This window comes from Pseudopodoces humilis, chromosome 1 (genome assembly GCF_049639895.1).
Source record: "Pseudopodoces humilis isolate 2021_Gansu_Grassland_sample_001 chromosome 1, ASM4963989v1, whole genome shotgun sequence".
In the NCBI taxonomy this organism is placed as follows: Eukaryota; Metazoa; Chordata; class Aves; order Passeriformes; family Paridae; genus Pseudopodoces; species Pseudopodoces humilis.
This window is the reverse complement of record NC_142200.1, coordinates 9,055,593-9,083,425: the sequence shown is the minus strand read 5'-3', so window position 1 is coordinate 9,083,425 and position 27,833 is coordinate 9,055,593. Positions and strand designations below refer to the sequence as shown.

The 27,833-nt window shown below is 40.7% G+C and overlaps 1 protein-coding gene across 6 annotated transcripts in view; it reads right to left on the bottom strand.

Moving 5' to 3' along the window:
• The window catches only part of CYRIB (CYFIP related Rac1 interactor B), a 97,151-nt gene that overhangs the window by 60,052 nt on the left and 9,266 nt on the right, over window positions 1–27,833 (bottom strand). For 3 of the 6 annotated variants that reach the window (XM_014253510.2, XM_014253516.2, XM_014253495.2), the window contains exon 1: window positions 15,971–16,049. The exons of 1 other annotated variant lie outside the window; for it this stretch is intronic. The gene's annotated coding sequence lies outside the window, so the exon portion shown is untranslated. Of the gene's footprint in view, window positions 1–5,337; window positions 5,354–14,648; window positions 14,666–15,970; window positions 16,050–27,833 lie in introns of those variants that run through there. 2 more of the 6 variants (XM_014253506.2, XM_088060666.1) reach the window with 2 other exon arrangements.

Genomic DNA, 27,833 nt, shown 5'->3' with positions numbered 1-27,833 from the left:
GGCACGAAAAAGTAACCACACAGTAAATACAGCACTACCTTTATACAGAATTGTTCCATACTAAGCAAGACTAACAGGGTACGTGCAGCTCTGTTTGAAAATTACAGGAGCTGTTAATCAACAAGTATTTTCTTCCTGCCCTTCTCTCTCCCCACTTTTAGCACTGTTAGTATCACACAAACAAAAGAGGGAGAACTTGTTTCTTTTCCATTCAGCAGCTTAACCTGTTTCTCCTGCTGCATACAGTAGCAAAAAAATTCTCCAACCAAAGCTTAACCCAGTCACAAAAATTTGGATTTGCAGAGCAGAAATGCAAACAAGTTGATGCCAGCACGTAGGTGATGGGAGGTTTGATTAGAGCCCCACATCAGCAGCTTTAGAAAATCATCTTCCACCATGAAAAGTGATACATGAATAGTCATTCAGCATAAAGATGACTACCACAGGAATGACATGGGATCCTGACTAAGGACTACTTCAGAAACAGCTCTCAAGGTACAGGATTTTGTATCTAGTGGCCTTTAATAACAAAAGATTAGCTTCCCTCACTCTTTCATTCTTCATCGTCAAAAAAACCTTCAAAATCAGTATAGCAACCAGCACTGCCACTAACTTTAAATACATTGATTTTCAGCACTGATAAAAGAAAAAGTACAGACATGCTCCTATTTTTACAGAAGTTATAAACTCAAGCATTACTTAAAGCTGAATATCCTCATTGTAACAGAAGACTTTTTTCATGGAATATCCTTTGTCTCTATACTTGCTAAAATCCAGAGACAAAAAAAGCCCTGAATTTTCTCTTTAAAATGTTAAAGGACCTTGACACTGAGCACCAACTATTACCCATGATACATGCATTAAATGCAAATGAGTGGTTTTTGCAATGTATAAACAACCAAAATGATTCACATAAAGCGCTCACCTAGTCCAATGGCAGGTATTTAGGGAAATATCCTTGGGACCGCTTCAGAGGTAATGCAGAGACTGCTTGAACTACAAGGTACGCCTGTACATTTGATATGAACATGACAGTAAGTGCCACAGCCCAATTAGCTACTGTGTGAGGGGAGGGGGAAAAAAGAGCCTGATTTATACAGATATTGGCTGATAACTGGGCACCAACTTCCAGTGCTGTGAAGCAAAGTTCCTGATTCTGTCAGACTGTGCTACAGAATTTATTTAATATACCTTTACCACATTGCCTTTCGATTTCCTTAAAATTAAGGTAAAAGGTATTCAGTTTAGTAAACAAAATTTACATTCTAAGATTTCCAATCACCTTACACATTAGCTTGGTCTATGACCAGCTTTTACAAAAAACAGACATATATGTTAGTTTGCTAGCCAAGAAACTAGGTCAGCCATTTACTGAAACCCATGCAGACTCAATCTCTGCAAACAAGCAAAAAAAGGCAGTGATGGTATGATGAGGTTTTGTTTGGTTCATTTGGACTCTTCAACCTTTAACAACAAGGCTGATCTACAGAAGCTTCAAGGAATTTCTTTAACCTATTCCTAAAGCCCTGGATGACGGTACTCTTTTAAATGCCACCTGAAAAGATCATTAATCCAAAACTGAGCCCACAAGGTCACAGCTTTAACAAAGTTCATCTTCTGCCACCCCTTCTCCTTCCATCTCTACTTCCCTGATGGTCTCCCCTTTTTCACTTACCCTGTAGCTCAAATTGGAGCACAACAGATCAAGAGCAAGTCCTGGATCAACCAGATCTCAGTTGCCTCCCAAACTTTTGTTCCTACTACCAAAATACTGGGAATCACCACTCGCCTCAGCTTCCATAGAAACTGCTTGTACGGTTGTGCAAGTCTCTCCCCTGGCTCAGAGGTAACACCAGTTGTGCTGTGCGCTGACTTTTTGGAGGTTTTTTTCTTGGTTTTTTTTTTTTTACTTATTATAAAACTTTACTTCAGTACACTGTCCATCCCCCAGTCAGGGGAACACAAAACTAGTCACAGTAATGCCATGAAGGAGGTATCTTTCTATGACTATGGACTATATCAGAAAAAGTGGAATAAAAACATCTTCTGTTCCTTAGCTAGCATACTAATTTTAGACAAAGAAAACTACCATAAACCAAGAAGTCTAATATTTATGATTGCCACTTTGGTTTCTAAATTTGTTTCGAATACAAATTCATTTTGGAACAGCAGATGACAGGAATAACCATATTCAGACCTCTTAAGTGACAAAATGATTCAAGTGCCTATAAAAATGGAGGCCCAGTAGTATTATCACTCTCCTATCCACATTTCTGTTCACACACCGGTGTCAGCAAACCTGAATCCACCACCTCAAACCCACCTGTCATACCAGCAAGGAAGGATAAAGAGCATTTTGTTCCTAATAATCAAAAAACATGGGGAAGGAAGAATGGGATTTGCTATTCCTTTGGACTGAAATTATGTAAATGAGTAGATAGGTTACTTTTGTTGTAGTGACACACAAGATGTCATTAAATGCAGTGTCTTTTCCATAAAGCCAGAAGACTCACACTGCTGTGCTCTCCCTGTCTGTCATGCACAGTACAGCAGTTCTACACTTATTTAGCAACAATACAGAGCCCTCTGCAAAGGTCTGCTATAAGTTCAGAACAGGAGAACAGCCTACATTTCATGTTTCCTTCCTTCTGCAAGGTTGAGTCACATCCTTAGGTCTCCTTTAAGGAAGCTAAAAAACCATGGTCGATGAAAAAAAACCAAAAAACACAAAAAAAACCTTTAACAGAAAAGCCTTGCATGCAGGGGAAGATAGATACAGAACTGCCAAAGGCCACAGTTCAATTCTTTGGCTCATCTTCTGCTGTGTCAGACAAGAGAACTGCACACCTTTTTTCCTGTTAGAAGCAAAACCTGATGCTCTTCACAGCCAGACAACTTTGTCAAAGGATTTCCAAGAGAAATGAAAGGCATGCACATTTGTGAGTGAATAATGCAGACAAATTCCTCATTTGGAATACAAATTACTCTATTTACTGCATTTAAAAAAAAACAAAAAACCCAACCCCAACCACCCTTACATGGGACAAAGCAGACAGTTCTATTAGCTATAAAGACAAAGCCTTTTTACATAGTAAGTTCAAAAGTATGAAATTAAGATTTTTTTTTTTATTATTTTTATTTCCTTTGGTGTCTCTAACAATTTAAATAAAATATTTCAAGCCATGACTGCCAGAGATGAAACAGTTCTTGCCTTACTTCCTCTGTTCTACTAACAGCAACACCACTGGTCTATCATGGGTATGTTCACTGGTCAAAACTACTACAATCCCACAAGCTGATTGTTTGAAGCCTGGACCAGTTTCACAAACCTGTTTTGTGTGGCCCAACCAGCACACAGGCTGGGGCAAGCAGAACTGTGAACTTAAGTAAGTCCAAGCTTTAGATGACTACTTCTATTTATGAATAGACAACTACAGTTCATTTCATCACACTGAAACAGATTGACCTTTTCAAACACCTACCCTGCACACCTGTATGACCAGAACAATAAGTAACTGGGATTACAGCATCTCACTCAATAAAAAAAATTAAACAGTATCTCAAATCAGCTGGCACAACTGTTTCTATTGCATACTCCATCTACTGAATTCTGAAAAAAATTATTTGCATATCCCAGAGTACTTCACATCATGTGTTTAAATATATATTTTATACTGATGTATTATAAATAGTATGTTTATAAGTATTATGCAATAGAATATACATTTCTATCCAAACCTTCCAATGAGTCAGAAGCTGGGCCATGAAACAAAAGCAAATATAATAATTTTCTTATAAATATGATAAGCAGATAGAACTGATCCCCTATTACCAAGAAAATAGACTAGATAACACATTTCCATCCTTTCTGTTCTAGGTAAGCCAATGGTACACTGCTTAAGTCTTTATACATGCTGCACTTTTCTATAAACACAAGTTAGATAAAATTTATATAAGTCAATAGTAAGAGGTGCAAATCTCATTAAGATGGGATAGTTCTGGGGCTGAACCCTCACAAGTGTTTTCCAAAACAATTTCTTTGAAGCGTAGCTAGCTATTAAAACAACAATGCAGCATGTTTAAAAATCATGACCATACTATTTCTATTTAAAGATTAAATAAGTCCCACTTGGCAAAGTACAGAGAGTCAACTACTTGGCACAGGTATTATAGGCAAAGGAGGAACTAATCACCAAGTTTCCAGGCTGAGGACATGGCTACTGTGTCAGAGACAAACTTACCCTACAGACTTCTTTTTGTAAACAACCTATAAAATTTGGAGGGGGAAGGATATTGACTCCACCTGCCTAAGAAAAAAACACTACTTTTTTCAAACTTTTTCAAGAAAAATGACAAAAGTCAAGACATATTTTCAGAATTACTGCCATAAAACTAATAAACACATAAATGTATTCCATTGTAAAACCTCAGGCAGTAGATGTTGAATTTAGTTCTTCTCAAATGATACTAGAAAAGTTTGACGTGTTGACCTTGAAGACCAGTTTCACTGCAAAAATAAGATTTTTTTTTTTTTTTTCTTTGTCTGGAAGCACTGCTTTGGAAAGAGTAGTGTCTCACAGATCCTCACAAAGAAGGAAAGTCTGCTTCGGCACTATAAACTTTACCCAGACCCAAAAGGAGTGTTTGTCAGAAATGCAAACCAGACTACTACAGTCTGCCCCAATTACAAGTACTGAGAAACCCTGAGAACCAGCATAAAGGAAGAAAGAAAAAAAAAAGAAAAAAAAAGAAAGGAAGCCATGTCCTATTCAACAAGCCATCACCAAGTCCAAAGCACAGTTCAAAGAAAACCTCTATGGACTCCTGGCCTGACTGGCCTTGCATTCAGAACTGGTAAACAGGTTCTCTGTCAGGAGCAGGGGACTCGGCACTTGGTGATCTTTAAGGTCCCTTCCAACCCAAACTATTCTATGATTCTATGAAAAAAAAAGAAAAGTTCAAACACAAAATTCAAACAACTTCTTTTTCAGGCAGTTCTAGCCTCAGCTTTGCAGAGCTGATCACAAATATTAATGATGCTAAGTGAAAGAAGCAGTAGGATAACAACCAGACCTACTGTACTACTCAATTACTCTACTAGTAGCTCATTTTAGTTACTCTCTGATTTAGGAACATTCAGGGGAAGTACAAAGAAGAGAAAAGTATGGCTGCTAAGAGCAGAAGAAAACACAAAGAATGCTATCTATGTCAGATATTTCCTGAAGTACAAGCAAGAAGAGCCTTTTACGTAAGTGCCAAATAAAAGATGATAAGGAAGGGCAGAGCGGTGAGAGTGAAACTATCTGAGCAGACGTAAAACAAGAGCACGAACCCCACCTTCCAGTTACTTCTATTACAGCACTGCAGGCAGGACACAGCCTCCACGTTTCTGCTACGAGCCAGTCCTGTAACAGCAGCCTCAGCAATTTATGAAGCAGAGCACAGCTGACAGCAGTAAGGCACAGATGATGTTACACACAATAACTGCCTGATAAGAGAGAAAATACTTTTACGAGGTGCCCTCCTTCAGTGAAGGGCAGCAGATGAAGTGTAGAAATTCACACTCTGGGACTGCCTATGGCAAGGGGAAAAAAAGGATGCCTTAAATAAACCAGCTTTAAATCAAGCAAAAAGCTACACACATGCACTTCAAAGAATTAGGGTATTTACAAAACCCTATGATGACTGCTCAGACATATCTAACAAGGCTTTCATTCACGTCTTCAGTTTTTTTTCTGTCTCAAGAAATTGTAGCATGCCGTCCTTGAAAAGAGATACACTGAAGTATCAACTTAGAGTAACTTATTTTTCTTATGATCAAGTTATGAAGAAATATCTTGAACTGTGAAATGAAATTTTTGCTCATTTACAACACATACAAAAACAAAACACCAATCCTTTTGCAGAGAACAACATGTTATCAAGTAAATACATTTAATTGTTTTTTTTTGTTGGGCTTTTTTTTCAAACACTGATTCAGAACCAGGAAATAGACCATTTCTAAGCACAACAATTGTGCTTTTCATTTTAGAGAAAGCTTTTGACTTTCAACTTTTTTTTAACATGCTAAAATACTAAGACCAAAGATGACATGTTCTCTGAAGAAGTAAAAGCTATGTAACTGTGGAAGCTAAACACAAATTACTGTAACTTACTAAGTGATGTTTAGTTCCTTCACTGAAGCTATGGCATATACATCAAAACCACAAAATTATGCAGTACTGAACCATTCTAGCAGTGTTGTAAATCCAACACATTGTGAGAAATTAAACTTTATTGTACACAGTGTTTTTTATTTCCTAACAACTGTCAGCAACACACAGTGCCCTGATGAGGGAATGTGTGCATGCCTGTCCCCTGGCAGGGAGGATCTGCCCTCAACAGATGGAACATGAGAATAAGCAAAGGCTGTATCACTCGTGTACCAAGATAGAGGCTTAAAAATCACTGAAGTATTTTGATCAGTAATTAAAATACTAGTTTCCTAAAAGTACATGTGCTCAAATTTCCTTTGGATATAAACTGCCCTGCTTGAGTAGTGTCTTGAGACACAATCCAGCTGACTACCTGCACAGTGTGCAGACACACCAAACACATGGGTACACGTGTGGTGTAACAGATTTATACACACACAAAAAATCTATACACACAGAGAGTAACCAAGATACAAACCATACTAAATTATTGCATTCCATCCTCTGGAGACAGATGGCTTTTGATCAGCTTTTGTTTTTTATTAGGTTGATTGCTTTTTTCCCCTTTTTAAATAAAGTTTTATCATGACTGTACTTCCTTTTGTTTTTAGTGCTGCTACTCCAGCTCTCTCCTGACTCAGCCACACGTAGCTATGCTTCAGCATGTTGCAGTTCATGTTCTTTTGTAGTGTCACTACAATTCTTACTTGAACTGAAGAGGCTTAAATTTAATAAATCCACCCACAGAGGTAAAGGTGGGCAGAGCTGACAGATCACATAACTAAACATACAAAAAGCCTACATAAGGCCAGAAACAGCGCCTGAGGTTCTAATTGTTTAAAATCTTTGTTTATGTGTCCTTTTCCACATAAAAGTATCTCAGGTTTGAACACCAATGTTTGCCACATTCTCAATATCACATCAGAAGCCAGATGTGCTTCTGAGAAACCCAGATAGACTCTTGAGATCAAAAGCACTCCCAGGATCATTCGCCTCTCTATGACTCAAGAGAGATTTGCTACCAATGACTGCCACACTTTTAAGAGAGAGCAAGTTTCCACCAAATTTATTCTACAGCAGAAGAATTTCTAGTCCTCCAAGCTGAAAAGCTGGTCAGCCAAATATTAATTGAACTTAAGCCAACATAGTAGGTCTGGTAACAAATGGCAAAACACCACAATTCCACCAGCAGAGGCTACTGGTCTTTACCCAGGAACAAACATTTTTGTTGGTTTTTTTTTTTAAAAAAACCTACTATATAGTTTTCTAACCAGAATAAACTTAATTCATAGTTTTTCTCTTTCATAAAAAAACTTCCAATAAAAACTGAGTGTTGAGCATGATTCAAAATAAAAATAAATTAAAAAAAAAAATTTAAAAATACACACACAAACCATCAAAAACCCCAAGAGGGTAGCAAAAGGTTTTTAACCACTCTTCTACTGACTGAAGAAACAGAATCCTTATACTTCTTAACTTGGTTGATACAGTTTCATTTCTATAGAGAAACTCAAGAAGCCACAAGGGTCTCCAAAACAGAAAGAACTTACAGGAGCGCTGCTGACAGCAGGACAGAACTGTCTGTCAAATTAAACAGGTAAGCTGAGCGACGTGGACAACTGAGAGACTTTCACCTGAAAAAGAATAAACAGCTCATCCCTCCTTCCCTCACTGCAAAGCAGAGAAAGTTATTAATTTCCCACAATTCTTTTAATAAGGCTGCAACACCACTTCAATTTCTCCATAACGCTTAAACACCAAGTAGGTGTCATTTTACAACATGTGCCAGTTTGGCCCTAAAGCTGTGTGAATACAGTACAGAGAAAGAATGCATCAATACCAAATGCTTAAAGGAGCTCCTAACACCAGAGTACAAATTCTCCAGAGTCACACAATTCCGGAATTAACACTTCCTCATTTCTCTGAGCAAGCAACATAGTTACAAAAGAAGAAACTAGAAACAATTTTGCCTTTTGAATGGCTATGTCCTGCTGCTGGAATCACCTGGAGCACTGCCTTGTTCTCCCATTGGATTAGGGCAGCTACATACCCAAGGAGACTACAAACACAAGAAGTAAGCGTGACATTAGGATTCATTATTAAAAGAGAACCATAGTAAGAGAAAGGTAGCAAGTTCTATGGGGATGTGGCTGCAATATGTAAAGCAGTCTAAAAAGAGTCAGGTTACAGTAATTTCTAACCATGCAACACTAACTTAACTTCTTTGTGCCTTCACTCCCTGCATAAAATAGGAAGCAAACTACTTCCTCATCTCACTAGACCATTCTGATAATAAATAACTTTACAGAAAGCAGTACCAGACTATCTGTGAGGAAATGAACTGCTTCTCTGGAGCAATCTAGCAAGAGCATGGTGCAGTCTAAAGCAATGAAGACATAGTATTGAATACTATGTTGACAGAACTAGCCCCACACACTTGGGGGGATGAAGCAAGGTATTAATGGAAGAAACGGCTTACAACTACGTATTCATGGCTGCCTGCTTTCTGCAACTTCTTTGAACACTGCTTCACAGCCAGTTTAAACTCTTAACAAGGAGATGAGCCCAGGGAGTTCATCCTCATCATTACATAGCTCATGACCAAAATCAGAACCGTTTGCTCACAACACAAATTTTTACCACTCAAAGATACATATTAAGCTAAAGTGGTAAAGAGATGGTGGCTACTAATGGCAATAGACAAAACTCTATTTCACTGTAGCCCCTTCCTTACAGATTCTCTAACTTTACTTTTGCTATCACAAGTTCTTTGTCCAACAGACCTATCTGCCTTCTTTACAAAATCCTAGCTTCTACCCTTACTACTCCTGTCCACCTTTCCTTGCCCACCAGCTCTATTTTATGAATTTTTCTTTGTCCAGTAAGTCCTCATTTTCCTTGATGTCCCCAAGATGCTGGGTGAGAGGCAGCATCATTCCTACACACTCCCTCAGTACTGACCAATACTTTCCACACAGCCAAAGAGCTCACAACCCAACCTCTCTGCTAGCTTATCATCAATCTAGGTCTAACTCAGTCCCGGATTCTAATTCATATTCCTCCCTGCTTTCAACTCAAAGCAAGTTGCTCCTCCTCCTCCTAGTTAACTGCCATGTTTCCTCACCTCAGCTGTCCTCTCCATCCAAATCCATTTCTTCTTCCATGCTGCCTGCCTGGATATATGTTTATTAGAGCATGAGTTTTCATAGGACTGTAATGGGGTCAAACCGAGGCCCATTCTGGACTAGGGACAGGGACAAGAGCAAAGCAAGAGTCATCAGCTCTGCAAAAACACTCTGCTCTAAAGCAGAGACACACTAGAGTTATTTGAAGAGCTGTCAAATTTTAAGACTCCCATTACAACATCAGTTCCCAAGCTTCACTTTTGGCAGTTACTGAAGTTGTTTGATTGAAATTCCTTTGAAAACCTGACATAATATTAACATCAATATTATGTCACACTCAAAATATTAGGTCTTAATCAATAGTCTCTTACACTCCATATACTAGACTCTACTGCCAGTCACACCTACAGTGAATTTCCTACTGGGACACAATTCTACCCCATGTTTATTAAGAAGCCAGAGTAACAGAATAATGGTTTCCCCATAAAAACTTGGAACACTGCTAAAACCATAAACTTCAGAAGAGATAAGAAAACAACTTGGGCTTTGTTATACTAGTTGAATGTTCTTGTAGGATTGCCCTCTGAACTTCAAGGTTGGAGATATAAACTAGATTATGCTATTCTGTTACCCCTGCTAAGAAATTAATTCAGTTCTGAACTCCGAGATGCAAAGGCAAGAACAGATAAAGCATTTACTATTTTAGTGCTTAGGAGAACATGACTTTAGTCAGTTATACATGGGAATGAGCAAAGTAGCCATACCAAAAGATTTTAAAACCATCATTACAATGCAATTGCCTGTTCAGCTGACAAATCCACATATCCCCACACAGAAGCAAGAAATCTAAACTCCGAATCAATTAACTGCTTCCATAAGCAATCCTTACACAATGCTCTCTCTTGTCTGTATGATCTTCATTTATATAAAAGGTCAGCAATTTTATCTTTGAAATGAAGCCCCATGAAGTCTAGTGGTTACTTATTTCACTTCCACCTTTGAAGGGAACAGTTTCAAGTAACCGTATGTCTCAGCACATAAAAGGTGCAAATACAACAAGAAATGAACTGCCTTTTCATGCCCAGAATGCATTTTGCCTAAAAATTTTCACTTTCAAGGACACTAAACAGGAAGGTTTTGTTTAAACAACAAAAAAAAACCCTCAAAACAAACCAAAAAATTTTTAAAAAATCTGCTATGAATGTATTTATTATTAATTCTTGAAGCTTCCCCCCCCCTCCCCCCCAGAATAACAGTGCTAGAATTCAGAAAACGGTCTGCTTTTTGTTTGGTTTGGTGTTTTTTGTTTTGTTTTATTCAGTAGAGGGTCAAACTGATTTGTACATCAGAGGCTGAAAAAAACACCTTTGTTGTGCAACACAAAAAGACAAGAAATCCCTTTCTGTGAGGACGTTACCCTCAAGACTTCTATAATAAAAAGGAGAACGAGCCATCATCCAGTGCCACACCTGACTGAGAGAATACACAATTAAATCTACTTTTGAAGTTATTCAGCTGCTACAGCCACTAGACATAGAAACGGGGTTTTCCAGTCACCTAATTTACAACTAGGGCTCCTAGGAACTCATCTATTACCTTGTGTAGTACACCAGAAAAAGTTACTCACACTAACACTCCATTTAATTTAATCATCTAGTACTGAAGGAGAACCAGAATTGCCTCATGGCTGAATTTGAGACTCTTTTGAACTACAGTTAAACAGAATTTGCTCACAGAACTGCCTCCTGCTACCGGGGAACATTTAAGCCCTGTAGTCTGAAGTAAAAAGTGCTTTTAAAAATGTATCTAGGACAGTGTTCTGCTGCACTTTCTTATATATAAAGTGATTACCAATGTAAGATTTTTTTTTTTTTTTTTTGCCTGGTGGACACCAATTTCAGGTAAAGCATTTGCTGATGGAATCAGCCTCCCCGATAAACGTATTAACTGCCTACAGGATCAAGCTTTAGGTTTTGGTGTGGGTGGCAGACAGAAGGCCTGTTTTGCAAGGCATGCTATTTTTGTTGCTACAGCCACACCAAACTGAATGCACTCAAATCTCACAAGCTAAGCTGTCCCAGACCCAGTCACACTGCTTGCACAGGGACCACCTGGGAATCCCAAGTGCTGTAGATATAAGCCAGAGAATCAGTTCAACACTTAGAAATCAACACCACAAACCATACAGCATTTCCATTCAACAAGAGTAAAAGAATAAAAATATATCCTTCCATACAAACATCAGAAACTAGAAAACTAGTTTTATACACTTGCAGATTGTACCTAAGTACAATCTCTTAGTTTCAAAGATATTTAGTCCCCAAATTTTCCTTCAGCCCCACAATGATTTCATACAGTAGGAAAAAAAAATGGCAGGTTTGGTCAGTCAGATACCACCCCCCAAATGCAGCATCAGAACTTTATATTCGTGCAAATAAGGCAAACAGCAGCCTTCCCCAAGACACACAAATTAGTCAGTACATGTCTACGTAGTAAAATAATAAAAATTCTCTTTCCAGGTAAAAAAAAACAGTCCTAAAGAACATTCAAAGATAATAAGTCTGAAACCAAAAATACTTATACAAATCAATTACATGGACAGCATTAGCATTGTCAGAGTTAACCAGAAATAAATTACTAAACATTTCATCAATATCACCATATTCAATAGCAACAGTAAATGAAGACGGCAGCATAACCCGACAACAAAGGTTCAACAAGAGGTCTCAGTTCGTAAGCCACATAAACAGACTGAGCAGGACAGGGTGAGCCCTTACCTCACAAACATGACTGTCTTACAACTATCCTGAAATTCAAATGATTATAAATGAAAGGCCAAAGAATGCATAATTTTCCCTACACTTTTCAATTATGCTTTGTCTGTAACTAGTTTCCACAGTGAAGGTATTCTCTGTACATCAGGCTTTCACGTGACAGAGAGGACAAAATGCCATTTCTAAAAAGCAGAATGCAATTAAAACCAGAGGGGATGGGGAACACAGGAGAAAGTGCTGCAGCTAAAAATACTTTCAGCTTTACCTACTCAATTCTAAAACTGCTCATTGTTTGCTGTTGGTTTCTGTTAAGCTCTGCTGTTTATGATTGAAATACATGTATCCCCAGTAAGCACTGGAACTGCAAATGTAAAACAGCGCCTATGTAAGAGCCTATTACTCTCAGCAAATTTTAGACACTTGGAAACACTCTGCCAGCTGCAGCAGTCAACTTGTGGCACTCGAGAGAACATTCCTGAATCACAGATGGGGGGAAACTGAGGTGATTTTATAAGAGATCCTGAAATTAAAGGCAATCAAAAGAGTCCCTGTCTTCATAAACATGAAGAGAAATGCAGATTTCCCTACACTGGGTAAAGATGTTAAATTTCCCACAATCACAAGGAAGAAAATACTGAAACTCCTAAGTTTATATGCCTGTAGATTAATAATAAATGAAAATTTAAGAGATGTGTAAGAGGACCATCCATTTATTTAAAAATACTCTTGATATAAGCAAAGAAATGGGAGTAGAAAAGACATCGAATGGTACATATAAGTGGCCAACATTAATAGCTGGAAAATTATTTGAAATAATTTTTTACCCTGCCTAACTGGTGCATGTATTTCATGCATGCTAGTAAGCAGTGCCAATGCTTCAGAGTCCCCAGTGCTTAACTCTTTCCAGTCCAAGCAGAGTTACCTTCATACCCCCAGACTCATCACCTCTGAAGACATGTTGACAGTCTGGAGGGACTCAGTTGAACCAAAATGACTACCAGGATAACTCTGCATCCTGGTTCTAAAGCACAGGAGTTGGCACTGACATTCCAGCCTTGTGTGGATGAATCCACATATATTCACATGAGCTGCATGCCTCGCCTGTAGCACATTTGCTTGACAGCTGATAATCCATGAGATGTAATTTGACAACATTCAAAATATTTCAGCTTTGAAGATGTATTTTCAAACATTTTTATGATGAACGTGTCTCATAAAATTGATTTGTAATGTACTTCAGGGTAGTTAACATTATCTTAATGAACAGGAGTCATTCTTCTCAACTTATGCCCATCTACATCAATGACAGAAACTCCTGGTATAATAAAGAGAATAAGCCTTTAGGTAGGACAGGTAAAGGTGACAACCTTGACTTACACCAGTGCCATCATTTCCTAAAAACCACCTACCAAATGAACTACAACAGCCACACACAAACCTGCTTAAAAAAACAAATACAACTCCTTGCATACAAGCTTTAATTTTGCCTGTCTCCACTACATCAAGATATGCATTGGTTCCATCTATGCCTCCAGCTGGCAGGCAGGAACAAGAAAAAGGGGACCGCAGGGTGTTTGTTTTTTTCCTCTCGCTGTGTATTCTCCAAGATACACAGCGAGAGGAAAAAAAATCTGCATTTATGTTTACCATGCCAAAGCAGCTGCAGAAATCCAAAGTGGCCCCTACATATGCTTTTCCAAATGACAGAGACAATTTCTGTTACTGTATTACTCAATAATTCAGTAGTTTGCAATACAAATATTCCCCATCCTTCTGTCTCTTTACAGTATTAATTCCAAATGTTTAGTAAGCATTGTTAGAGGTCTGGTGACAGACACCTTAAGGTGCCCCCATTAGTGTCTTTAAACTATTGCATTCAATTAATTTAACAATTAATTATTTGCAAATATATATAACTACTGATAGACACAAAAAAAAAATATTCCTTTTTTCTCTTTATCAAGAGACTAAGTCTAACACAAAACCCAGATAAGGGGACAGGACGGTTTTGTATGCAAGAAGAGAACTGGCTGACACCAGGTTTCCACAGCCAGTGCAGGGAAGGTTTCACAGGAAGAGGCAGAGACTTTCAGAAGACAAACTCTTCTATAATCTGTCCCCTCAGGTGGCCCCAGCTAAACTGCAAACAAGGAAGAAAATCTAGAGCACCTGATGACAAATGGAAGTTGTATAACAGATGGGATCAAATTCATTCCTTACTTTCATATAATTGTGGCACTTCTTGACGGGGATATTTTAAAACAGATCCTGGGATCACTTCTTTCCACAGCCCCTGCTCTCAGACAGCTAATATATGCAATAACAAATCTGACAGTCTGACTGGGATAAAAAGCTATCTTCTCTCCTACTCAAAGCTTCTGTTTCAACAATAGAATACTCTCTGTATGCCAGGCAAGAAACAATCCAACTTCATGTAACAGCAGTATCTTATTCATGTGGTTTAGGACTTTGCTATTAAGCTTGCCACACAGAACCAAAGATACATTCTGCGAAACAACACAACTTGCTAAACAAAGATATTTATCAGGGGGAACCTTTTAAGTTTGAATCCATGTTCCAACCTTGACAACAGTGATCTCCAGCTATTTACTGTCCAACACCCAAACTTGCCACAACCTACAAGAGAAAATGCTGATTAACTGAAAGTTGTATTTAATGTCCAAGCAGTCAGAGCACAAAGAAAGAAGTTTCTGTGTCAATGAGGGGGGAAAGAATTTGAGCAAAAGAGACTTTGCAATTTTTACCACAAGAAACAGTAGAAAGGAAGAACCCAGATTATCAGATCAATCTAGAAAATGTTTTACTGGTTTGAGGATTAACATTCATGTTAATGTACACTTGTATTTCCATATTATGTTACCAGAAATTCAGAATGACAGATTTTAAATGTTAGTAAGACTCCACTATCACAGCAGCATGACAGCTGTCACCCTGTTGCTGACATTTGGATCCAGGATGCTGATGCCATGGAACACATAAAGGAAAAAAAAACTTCAAGAACCTTCATAACACACAGTCTCTTGATTTCTTTGGGGTCTCAAATGTGTCTGTGAAGAAACTTCCTGTATTTTTTTATCAAGTGAGATATGACAACATTTTTAAAAGTAACAAAAAATTAAGTCGCAGGCGTCCTTATTCTCAAATTACGTAGAAGAAAATTATAATGCAATTAAAATTCGATTTTATCTGCTATATAATGAACAGGTTAGAAACAACACTGTCCTGCTACGGACTCCAAATTCACCTTAACCTCACCTGGAATTACATCCCCAGCATCACAGCGCTGCACACAAACCTGCAGGATACACCCTAACCATGACAAATTTGCAACGATCCCTGCATTCCGCTTAACCCGCTGCATGTTCAGCCACACTCCGAAAGACTGCAGATGTCCCTTCCAGAGCTCTCCCCCTCCCGCCGCTCCCGTTATCCATTAACACTGTCACTCCATCCCGCATCCCGTGGCACTACCTGCATCCCGGGGAGCCGCCCGCACTCGCACCGGGCGCAAACCAGACCCTGTGCCCGCGACAGGGGGAAGGAGCCGCCGGGGAAGCCCAGGGCAGGGCGGCCGGTCGCCGGTGCCCCGCGTGGTTCCCCCGGCGAGGGAGCAGCGGCCGCCGCTTCCCCCTACGTTCCGGGGCCCCTCCTCGGCGTGCGGGGGAAAGCGGCGGCGGGACGGGAGAAGTTGCGAAGAGCTGGGGGAGCGGGGAGAGCAACAGCTGGAGCCGGGCGGGGAACGGGGGCCCCGCGGGAACGGGGCGGGGGTCGCGCCACCGGCGCCGAGGGAACGCGGGGGATGCAGCGGCGAGCGCCCCGCCCGGCCCTTCCCGCCCTCCGCGCCGCTGGCACTCACCGAGCCGCCCCGCGCGCGGCGATGCGGGACGGGGACCCGGAGCGGGACGGGGAGGGGGAGCGGAGCCGAAGCCGCCGCCCCCCCCGCTCGGCCGGAGCAGCGACGGAGCGGCGCGCGGGTGGCGAGAGCGCGCCGGGAGCGCGCGCGGGCGGCGGGAGCGCGCGCGGGGAGGGGGGAGCGGGGGGGGGAGCGGCCGCACAGCACCGCGGGCACCGGCCGTGCGGGCGGGCGTGCGCTGACCCGGATGTACCGGGGGGCGGCCAGCAGCAGGTGACTGCGCAAGCGCGCCCGCCCGCCAGCGCACTGCGCATGCACCTGCTTCGACTCCGAGTGTCTCGGGCACGGGCGGGGGAGTGAAAGAGAGGCGGGCGGGCGAGGCGGTGAGTGGGGCAACCCCTTAAAGGGGCCGCGGGCTTCCCGCGGCCGCCCGGGAACAGCTCATTAACGTCACTCAATCAACATCATTGATCGGACTTTGAGCCGGTTGGGTGCTTCTGGTGGTTTTTAAGGCCTGGCTCAGGGGTTTAAAGCGTTTGTAACTGGCAAAGCCAGGTTGGAAGGGAGATGGGGTGCTTCTTCTCTGGGGGAAACAAGGCTGCTGGCCTAAAGCCGTTCAGAAATGTCTTTCTGTGTGGCTCAAAGCACAAATCAATAAATAAAGAAATAGTGAAAGAAAAGGTGGAAAGTTCCAGCCGTGAGTGAGCACTTCCAGAGCCCCGTACAATTGCGCTCAGGCTGATCCTGGAATGCTTTCCACCTTCCTCTCTGTAAAAACACAAAAGACAAGCAAAATGTGTTTAAAAATCACCAAAAAAACCCACTTTGGGTTATGGGGTTATTTACCCTGGATAAAAGGAGCTTCATGGTTTTTGGACCTTTATGTTTTTCTACAGCTCCCTAAAAGGAGGGTGTAGCCAGGTGGGATCATCTTCTCCCAAGTGACAAGAGACGTGGCCTCAGGTTGCATCAGAGAAGGTTTAGATTGGATATTAGGGGGGAAAAAAGTCCTTATAGAAAGGGTTGTCAAGCACTGGAACAGGAAACCCATAAAAGTGGAGTCACCATCACTGGAGGTGTTTAAAAGACATGTAAATGTGGCACTTGGGAACATGGTTTAGTGGTGACTTTGCTACAGGTTTATGGAAGGGCTCAATGATCTGAAAGGTCTTCTCCAGCATAAATTATTCTAAATTACTCTAAACACAAAAACATATTTTAAGAACATCCCATGGCCTTAATTATGTGCTTTCTGTGCAGGGCCAGGATTTGGACTCAATCTTCCTTGCGGGTCTCTTCCAACTCAACATATTCTGTGATTCTCTGATTTAATGAAGGTTTCACATTCCATATCATACCCTGGATTTTGGTATCCTCACACAGGGACAATGCACACTCTGAACTGCTTCTCCTTCTGTGGATAAATTTGCCACAGCAGAAGGAATGCACAAATACTTTGTTTTAGAGCTTGCTGCTTTAGTGAAACTCCACACAGACCTACTTAGAAAGAAAAAATTAAAAGTTCTGCTGTTTTTGTTTTGCCTTAGTTTTTTTGTTTGTTTTTTGTTTGTTTGGTTTTTTTTAATGTAACCTGGAATCTAGACAATGCTTTTCTAAATTTTGCCATGAAGTCTCACCTGGCCTTCACACCGAGCTGTTCTGACACCAAGGGAAGTTTGCAGCATGTTCGGTGAGGCTGCACAGGGAGTGGTTCAGAGACCGAGCTGGACAGCCAGGCAGTAGTGTATGGACACTGCCAGGAGAAAACTTGCACCCTCGAATAGTGAAACATTATCAGTACAGCTGTAATCAAAGGATATTTCTCAATCTGAAAGAGATAAACCAAGCACCTCAAAGTCCAACCACTTCTACTAGCTTCTCTTCAGAAGCCTGATAGCGGTTTGTTAACTGGCAAATATTAGGGAATATCAGGTGCCCCCAAGCCCACCAAGAAAGCACAAAAATGGAAAATACCTCAGAGATTTATTTATATATCAATCTATTTCTCTTTTTATTTTCATACCTACATATATGTTGACTTAATCTGATAAACTTAGTTTGTCTTTAACTTGTTAGGATTCAAGATATATGGATTGACTATAATAACTTGAAAATATTCTAGGTGAAAGAGTATCCTGGGATATGAAGGAAGCCATTTGTGAGTATAGTTCAGCTGCAAAACCTGTTTGGTGAACTCAAAGGAAATCACCACACTTGAGTTTTGGTCCTTGGGTAGCAGTCAGGCAAGACCAGGGCTGGTGCACACCACATACCTGCCCATTATCTTCACCTAAGCAGGGAAAGGGGAGTGCTCAGGCAAGCTCTGGAGACTCTGAGAGGTTTATACAGACTGGAGCAAACAGAGGAGATGTCAAAGAAGGTATGAAAAAAGATTTTCACAGAAGCACCTTCAGCAGAATGGCAGAAGTTCCAGTTCTGCCTGCGTGTGATTTGTGTAAGTGGCTGAACAAATGCTTGACATGGCTTTTCACTTCTTTTTTTTGCAGTGAATACAAATTTTGAGGTGTGAATCGATGCACACTCCTTCCTGAGATGAAAAAGGTGATTACCACATCCTCATCTTCTATAAAGTCCACAGAGTTTTAAAAGTCTGTGTGCCAGGCAGGAGGTGATCCAGGTCTCACTGAACTGAATTCAAGGCAAGCAGGATTGTGCTCTGAGTTAATGTTGGACTTGTTATCATTTGGGCTTAATAGAAACTGGGGAGTCTCACCTGTCGTACTACAGAACTCTGTTTTGCTACACAGAACTAAAGAACTACACACAACCAACCTCAGAGATGAACAGTTTTTGCTCATAACATTATAAAGCACTCAGGGCCTGGCAGGATGGGATTAGACAAAGAAAATTTCCTATGGAAACCATGAGCAGGTTTATAATAATATATACTCTTTAGGGTTCTCCAAAATTGTAAGATTGTAAGATCCTTTGATTTGGATCTCACATCTTTCAGAAGTACAAGAATGCCCAGACGCTGAGCATCACTGATGCTTTAACAACAGCTGCACACTAAGACATCCACATCCCACATAATAATTGAAGCATAAAAAATTATTGAACACTGTGGAAAATGCTGTATGACTAAAAAACCTAGCAATTTTTCTGTTAGTTCTGCCTTCACTTTTAATTTCTTAATTGCTTCTTCTGAATGCAAAATTGTTTTACCAGGCTACCACTGAAATAAATATTAAAACTCTCTCCAAAAAAACAACTCCCCAAAACAACAACAATAAAACAGAATTAAAGATTATATCTGTAAGTTAGTTTCATAGAATAGAAGAGTGGCAACAGAACATAGCTGTTCCTATACTGCTAAATGCCCGAGGTTCATTTTGTTAGTAGGAGTGTTGGTGCCAGGTAGTTACATCTGACAGGAAAGAAAAAAGGTCAGAGCATTTTTATCAAGAAAAGATTAATAAGCTCCAATGTATGTATTTGTGTTGCATACATGTGTGTATACACCAGTGACAAAAGGTTACTTTATTTTATATATGGATGGCCAGATGGATAAATAAAGCCACAGAAGCAAAGCTGCCCTTAGGTGCCATGTACTGTTGGGATACTTGGGTTGCTTTTCAACTTAATGGTAGCCTAGGGGAGAGAGTCCAAAGGGAAAAAGAAGTGACCATCACCCTGAGCCATGTGAACTCAGCAGGGACAATAGAGTGCCCTGACCACTGACAGCAGTCTTGTTTGTTCTGGGGGGGAGTACAGCAATAGCTCTTCCATTATATGGACGAAAATAGAAAAATAGAAAGTAAACATCCTATGGCTAAACATTATTCTTTTAAAGAAATGGTTAAAGAGATGAAATTTCATATGGAAAACATCAATAATGGAAGAAAGGCAGCTTTGCAGGGCTCCCTTGTTACACTGTTGTGGTTCATAGCACCTTTCAGTTCAGATAAAACTAATATCAGGTTTTGCCCTCCCCTGCCCAGATTTCCCCACATTCTCAAGTATCACAGTAGTAGACGAGGGAATGCAGAGACTGTCACATTTATACCACAGAGTCCTCTAGGGCTTTCATTTAGATAGTACAAATCCTCTGATATGAATGTCACTCTTCAGAATATAAACGGTTGTAACAAAATATGAACAATCTATATAAATTTCCAGAAGGGCAGACAAAACAAAAACCCAAGGTCAAATCACTGGATGCTCAGAAGGATCCCTGAAGCGCTTGTAGATATTGTCATGCCAAACAGTTACGATGTTTTTTACTTGTATGGAGATGGGTACTCACAATCTCAGAATGCCTTCCCCCTCTCCACCAAAAAAGGTCGTTTTGATATTTAGGTGGCAACTGGGAAAACTGAGATGCTTCTGGAGTTCAATCTTTTTACCCTGACAGGCCTGGTGAAATCCTGTCATCTCCTCATGCTATGCCCCAGTCACTTCACATGACTAATTGCATCAGTCATCTCTTCTGCCATTACAAAGTCCAAGATTATTTCTGAGTTTGCTCATGTTGTGATGCAGTTGATCCCTACAATCAGCATGGCCTTTTTGTGTGGGGATCCTCACCTAAAACACACAGCACACTCTCAATTAATGAACACTTCAAGTCCAATAACACAGTGGGGTTCAGTGCCATGTCAGTTGGACTGTGATCAAGAATAATGGAGATTTTACCAAAAAAAGCTCCTTTTTTTTTTCACATTTTGCTTCCTTACCTCAAAAATACACCTCACCTACATGAGACAGGGAAGAAAAAGGAGGAAAAAAGAGAAAATGTCAGGTGTTAAGCCTGCATTAGAAGATTACAGACCAGTAAGCACAGAGGAAGGTGGAAAGAGGAACTGCAGCTATTTTAATCATGTTTTATCTCTACTGGAAAATAGAAAGATAAATTAGACTAGTAGACCTGCTACAGAATAGAACAGAACACAGTATTAGACTCTGAGATTTTTAAACTGCTTATAAAAGTTCGTGAAATATAGAATTTCTTCAGTGATCACCACACGGAGGTCATTCCACTGACAGGTACCTTGAGTAGTTGCAGTGGTGAACCTACTCTGGTAGCAAACTGGCAAGGGAAGAGGCCTGCTAAGCAACTGAGATAATCCAGCACTACCAAGTTTAGGAGGTCATGGAACAGTCTGTGCTTCTGAACTTATGGCACTCAGTGGAGGAAAAGCCCCAGATGCACATGTTTGTGTTTAGTGTAGTGGAAAAGCTGTGATCACCTCAGCTGGTGCTGGGCCATCACCCTTGCTCATATGAGAGGCACCTTTCTCCAGCAAAACTCCTAAATGCAACTGTATTTATTCACTCTGAGTAGCAGTCAGTGCCTTTAAGTAAGGACTTCACCAAGTCAGAGGAGGCTGCAAATCCAGTGATGTAGGGTGGCGGAGTTTCACTTGACCTCTCATTAGCCCCAGTCAAGCCAGTTTATTAAACAAAGTAAACCACCAGGACCACAGGATGAAATAAAATATATATCTGAACTGGAACTTTCTCAGAAACATTTTATTTTCTTTCTCTTCTCTTCCCCACAGAATTTTTCAAGTCAGCAGCATAATAATATTCCAGTTAATGGACAGAATCAATGTTTCAGAGAGTAGGGAAGACAATGTCCCAGAGAGCTAGACTACCTCATGACTCTCTGGAAGAGAACCCAGCTTTTTGTTTTGGTTTGATCTGGGTGTTTTTGACCAAACACAGTTGTGCTGCCCTGATGGAAACAAATATTCATTGATTTAATTGAAATTTCTCCCCACCTCAGGAGCATGAGACTGGCATTTTACTTTGATCACATCCTTTGTCATGATGTAATCATTGCAGGGTTTTTTGTTTATTGGTGAGTGTTTTTGGTTTTTTTTTTATTTTTCCCCAAAGTGCTTAATTCATTTGTTATTAGAAGCCCTTAGAAGAGCTTTTGGCTGTAAGGGATTTTTGGTCTGTGTCTAGATATTACCAACGGACATTGTCAAGAGACCACTTCACTTTGCCTCAGCTGTTTCCTTTGCTACAGCTGTTCTTAGTTTCCTCTTCACATCACAGAGAAGTTACAATCTTCTGTTGGGGAAATAGGTAACTTAAAGCAGCTCAGGGAAGGGCTCTGCAGAGTATCAGTCTCAGGGGACAATTTCAAAACTCAGTGAGTAAACATGGACTTCACAAAATAACAGTGTTAGGCACTTCTGGGCAAGACACAAGCAAGGACAGCATCTCAGGCTGCATCCCATGGGATGTGTTCCTTGAGCTCCAGTGGCACAACCATGAACTAAGGGTGCTCAGCACCTCACAGGACTGCAGTGTCACTGCTGCCACTATTCTGCTGTTACACCACTAGTTCAGTTTGAAAGGACCTGACTGGTCCCATCTGAAAACTAGAATTCAATTTAGTCAATCAAAACTTCAACTGGTTCTGCAGCATTCAGTTGAACTTCTATAAACCAAATTTATCTTTGTGTGTGATCTAAGTGATATTGAGTACAAGGCTACTGAATAATGAGAGAAAAAATAGACTATGATTTAGTTATTAGCTCACCAGCTACATCTAACTCTTCAAAATTACACTGTTTTGATGCAATCATGTGTTGTATCCCTTTATACTGCTGCCTTCTTGCAATTCCATCAATATTCTCCAAAGAGCAGCAGACATTAAAATCATTTTAGTGTGTCAAATTGCTGAATGTAAAGAACTTTGAAGGAACCTTTTCTTTATCAGTATATACATTTTCTTGTAGGTTCTCCCATGACCTCATATGAAGTGGTTAGGTAGCACTCTTTTTCTGTGGGATAAGAAATTCCCAGTCACTCATCACTCTCATGGTAGGCACATTTGGGTTATGAAGCAGAATCTTTGACCACAATCATTTTAAGATGCCTGGGTAGCTTGAGGGACAGAAATAGAGTCCTTACTGGTCCCACAAGCACAAGTCCCTCTAGCTGCAAGGAAGTTTGTTAGCAGAGGAAATGGGAAGCCAGGACTTTCCCGTGCTCTAATCTGTGAGAGACAGACTGAGTGCAGATGAACGCTCCATGAAACAAAGCATTTAGGCAGGCACTTAAACACTTCCTCTGCTGAGCAACTGTAACACTGCACACCAGACTTCTTTCTCTTCCTTTTTCCTGAGCAGGAATATGGCACCTAGGGCTAAATCTAGTACCAGATACAGCTGTTTAATATTCAGTTAGCAAGAAAAGAGAGTAAAGCTGGTATTGCACATTGTAATTGCTTCGACTTATTCTGAGTTTTCCCAATTGATTAAAAGATAATATTTTTTATGTTCAGCTGATAAACCTCGTGCATGAGCTGGAAAACATTTGGTGCCTGTTTATACCAATCTGGATCCAGTCCCATCTGAGACATCTGGGTTCCTGGAGTCACAGCTTAGGTGCCTATTATGTTAATGATCAGACTAGACAGCTTTTCCCCATGACCACACCGCCTCTGCAGGATTGCATCACAAACCAGAGGGACTTTTTAAATACATGCTCATATTCTCCTGATTGTAAATTATTCCTGTCTCTGGCAGTGAATGAGCTAAAAAAGAGAAAGGAGCAAAATAGTCTTCTCTTGTGAGGTGCTAGGCTGCAACTCTGAAGCTTAGACCATATTTCTGACCTCAGACTTCTCGTATGACGTTAAGCAAGAAGGCTACAAAGCCTGGTACCGGTACCTCCCATTCTGACAACTTCTAAGTGCCTAAACTGATACCATTAAACTTCAGTAATTTCATATGCAAAAAGCTAAGTTGGAAATATTTGTACAATGTCTTAAAAAACCACTGGTGCAATTGCTGCTCCAAGCACCTTGCAGACTAAGTCATAGATGGGAGGAAAACACAGATGCTGAGATCTACTGTATACATGGGCTTTCTAGCACCCAGCTAGTCCTAAATCAACAAACTTGGGAACAAAAGTGGGAGCAGCACAGTGTCTCTACTATGTGTTACACAGTGAGGCTGATCACTTGGAGTTGGTTTCTAGCTTGCCTGTGAGCCCTTGGCCTCTGACAGATAGCCATTCTTTCTGTCCCAGGACACACATCCTACAGTGCCCTGGAAATTTGGGTTATGGTGCTGTACACTCAACAGCATGTGTACTGCCCAGTCAATCTGCTTGGGTCATCTCCTGCCTGGCTGGCAAGATGTAAGAGAGAGACTGGGGGAACTGCAGTGGAAGCACTGGGAACGTAGCAGAGAACAGGGGAGCTGGAAACAGGGAGGAGCCCAGAAGTTTCACACTGAGAAAGATCCAGTGGGAAATGCAGGGCACACAGAATGCAAATCAGGAGAAAATTACAATTCATTAGTTACACTGTTCACAGGACTCTGTTTTTCAATTATATTTTCTTCTCTTCTAAGAAAAGATGAATAGTACCTGCTCCTTCATACTCCCATTATGTTGCCATTATTTTAATCTTAATTGTTTATCAGTTGAATTTTACTTTAAAAGGCTGATAGGGGCAGATTTTGAGAATACAACATTTCTGTGGTTTGCTCAAAAATTACCTAGCCTAAGCAGGAATGTGAGATGTCCTGGGGAACCATGTGAGAGCAAGGAGAGGCATAAGGGCAGTGAGCCAGTCATAAGTGTGCATGCATCTAAATGGTTTTAATGGGGTCACTTCTGTCCTAAGGCACAACATGCTGCTGCTCGGATGACAGACTCTGCCCCTGAGCTTGTGAAAGGTTTTGCAGCTGAGTGTGACAAGCTTGGGTTTAGTGCAGAGGGGGCTACACTCAGGACTTCATTGTGGCCAGATGGCAAAGAGGGGTATGTGTGCCCATTGGAAGACTAAATAGCTACTAAAGAACAAGGCAGAGAGTAGGAGACCACGGTTCAGAAAAAGACCTCGTGTCTTGGAGGACTACAGGGATTTGGACAAAGGTTTCAGAAGAAGTGGATTGTTTGGGAAAGGCTGCAAAGGGACAACATTACAATATAATGTCTGTCAGTGAGAAGGAATGGCTGCAGCTTTATTCTGCAATAAACATTTAAATTGTTCAGTGCAGAATGTTTTAAAACCTTCCTCATCCTCACTAGTCAGCTAATCACCCAGTGATTCTGTTTTCTCTTTTGTGTCATGTTCTTCTGTTACTGCAGAGAAATAGAAAATATACTTTTAAATTAAGAAACTGTAATTGGGTAGACAATAAACAACATGAGGTGGTCCAAACACGTAGCTGTTTAGAACTCTCCTCATTTAGAGCCTTTCTTACAAAAGCATTTGTCAAATACTGTTCCGTCTACACTACTGTCTATCCCTGCCATGAGAATATCTCAGGCAGCTGTAGGAGAATTTTGTTAGAATTAGTCACTGATCACCTTCATGTAAAAGCTTTATTATTCCGAAAGAGGGTAAGGGACACACACATACATATAAGCACCCAGAGCTTTAGGGTAAAAGAAGTAAAAATAATGGTCATATAAGCTTCTCCCTCAGGAAGAAAAAAATACAGGCATTTACTAATCAAAAAGGGTGGGTTTTTTTTTATTTTTGTGTTTGTTTGCTTTTGCTAATCTTTAAAAATGCTTAATACATTGCTTGTGAGCTTCATGATATACTTTAATGCAGAGTTAACCCTTGAAATTCATTAATTGACTTTATGTTGCATTAAATGCTGCAATCAATTCAGTCTTAATATTCTACACTTTTATCTCTGCTATAAAAAAAATCTATTAGCTTTACTTGGCTCAAAACCAATACAGTGAACTACCCTTAATTATTAATAATCTGTTTCCCTTTAATAAAACTTTTTGGACCTTTACTACAGTAGGATGAAGTATTTATTTGGTGTGTAGGGTTCAGAGCAATACAGTGCACTTTCTCTGGGAAAGAATCCAAAAATAACTATCTACTTGATATCAACCCAAGGGATTTCCTAAGGGAATGGGAGTATCATTTCAGGGCCGATCATCAGTGGTTTAGGGGAATTAGACAAATTTGTGTCTGGGGAACAGATGCCTCAGGGTTTGTAAATGTGTGAGAGGACCTTTCCCCCCTCGGTCACCAGTTCAGGTCCATCCAGCACAGCAGTGACTGGAAGCTATTAAACATCTAATGAACTTCTGGGGCCTCCTGAAACAGGGAGTGGGATTCCTAACAGACACTTGCTAACATCTTGGAGCTGCTCCTACCCAAGCTGAAGCCTCAACAGCAATACATTGACACAGAAACTGGTAATAAGCATGGTGGAGTGAAGAACATTTCATTTGCTAAATGCAGTAAGCAGGCTGCTTCTGGGCTGGCAATCCAGGTTTAGATTTACTGCTGGCACTTTCTTGTTCTTTAAAAGAAAGAAAATGACATATTATAAAGCACTGCGTTATGTAACCTTTCCTCACAAATGCAATCAGAAGGGCTCAGAAGCCTTACAAATCCACATTTGCAATGTCTCAGGCCTTGGAGAAGATAAAGGAGTAAAGAAGGATTTTTTTTATTTTTTTATTTTTTTTTATGCTTAGAGGCCAGTCCTGGGAGTCCTGGGACACTTGAACTGCTACATGCTGCACATCCAGCTTTTGGGCAGGTCTGCTAGGAGAAAGAAGAGACAAATGCTGAGCATTACAACCACAAACCACAGCTGTTGATGGGAATTGGCAGGAGACCAGGGAATGCTGGGAAACATAGATGGCCTGCAGCAGAAGGTAGGGCTGAGCAAGGCTCTCTGGCACTTGAAGCTTTTTTATTCATGTCCTGGTGCTTTTCCATCCTGGCATCTGGTTTCCGTGACAGCGCAAGGGAGGGACGGTATGGTGCAATTTTATGGTATGTTCTCCTGGGCTATGTTGGCACTTCCTCGGGTAAACATGCCTCGCCTCAGGCTCAGCTTCACTGAGACCCTGGGTTCAGATTATTTGCAGTGCTTTAATTTGCCAACAGCTCAGTCCAGTTGTCTCCACATTTCATTTGAGGAGGAGGGAGGGGGTTGAGACTTGCCAAGTGTCCTCTGCTCCCTCAGGACAGAGCTATGCTGAGCGCAGGGACAAGATCTGGCAAAGCCCTGTCCATCAGTAGAGCTGCCACCAGGAGAGCATGTGATGGGGCTCATAGCCCTGTGCTCCAGTGCAGGAGCTGATGAAGCTGGAGCCAGACTTTGTGCCACAAGACCTTGGATGTACTCTGGTGCTCTCATTTCCTTGCACCCTTTTGAGTGGAAGCTTTTTGGGGTTCTTTTTATCCAGTCATATGTTGCATGTCTAAACTTTGCTCAAATTCAGGCATGGGCTTCTGAATAGTGAAGTAATATAAGATGCAAAGACCATGCAAGTTCTAATGTCTGAAAAAGGATAAGTAAAAAAAAAAAAAAAAAAAAAAAAAAAAGGAAGGTTTCTGTAATGGGATCTGCTGCTCACCCATTTTTGTTACCGGCATGTGCAAATCTTGCTATTCCGGTCCATTATATGCAACAATCTTATACTTAGTGGCAGGTGAAATGTCATACCTCGGGGTAAATTTTCACTGCAGTAGGCAGAGAATTTGTCCTTTAGACACCCTTAGTATTAATGGGACATTGATCCAGCAATTTAAACTCCAGGAGATACAAATGTCTCATGTGGGACCACTTTCAAATGTGTTGACATTTTGATTCACAAAATAAGATACTTTTAGAAACAAATGCAAATTCATTTCATTCTAGATTTGAGGTCAGCTGGATACTGGAAGAGAAATGTAATGAATGTTTAGTATGTTCATCAACTATCTTTTAATCTCTCTACACTCAAGGGATAAAAATGACATCAGAGAGAGGAAGGACAATTTCTAACATTCTCTGTATTAACTAGTGTATCTTCTCATGGGGCTGGAACCTAAATTCACCTACTGCACTTGCAATATTAGTGTCTAGGGCAAAATGAGGCTCTGGGACAAGGGACTGAATTTCAGTGA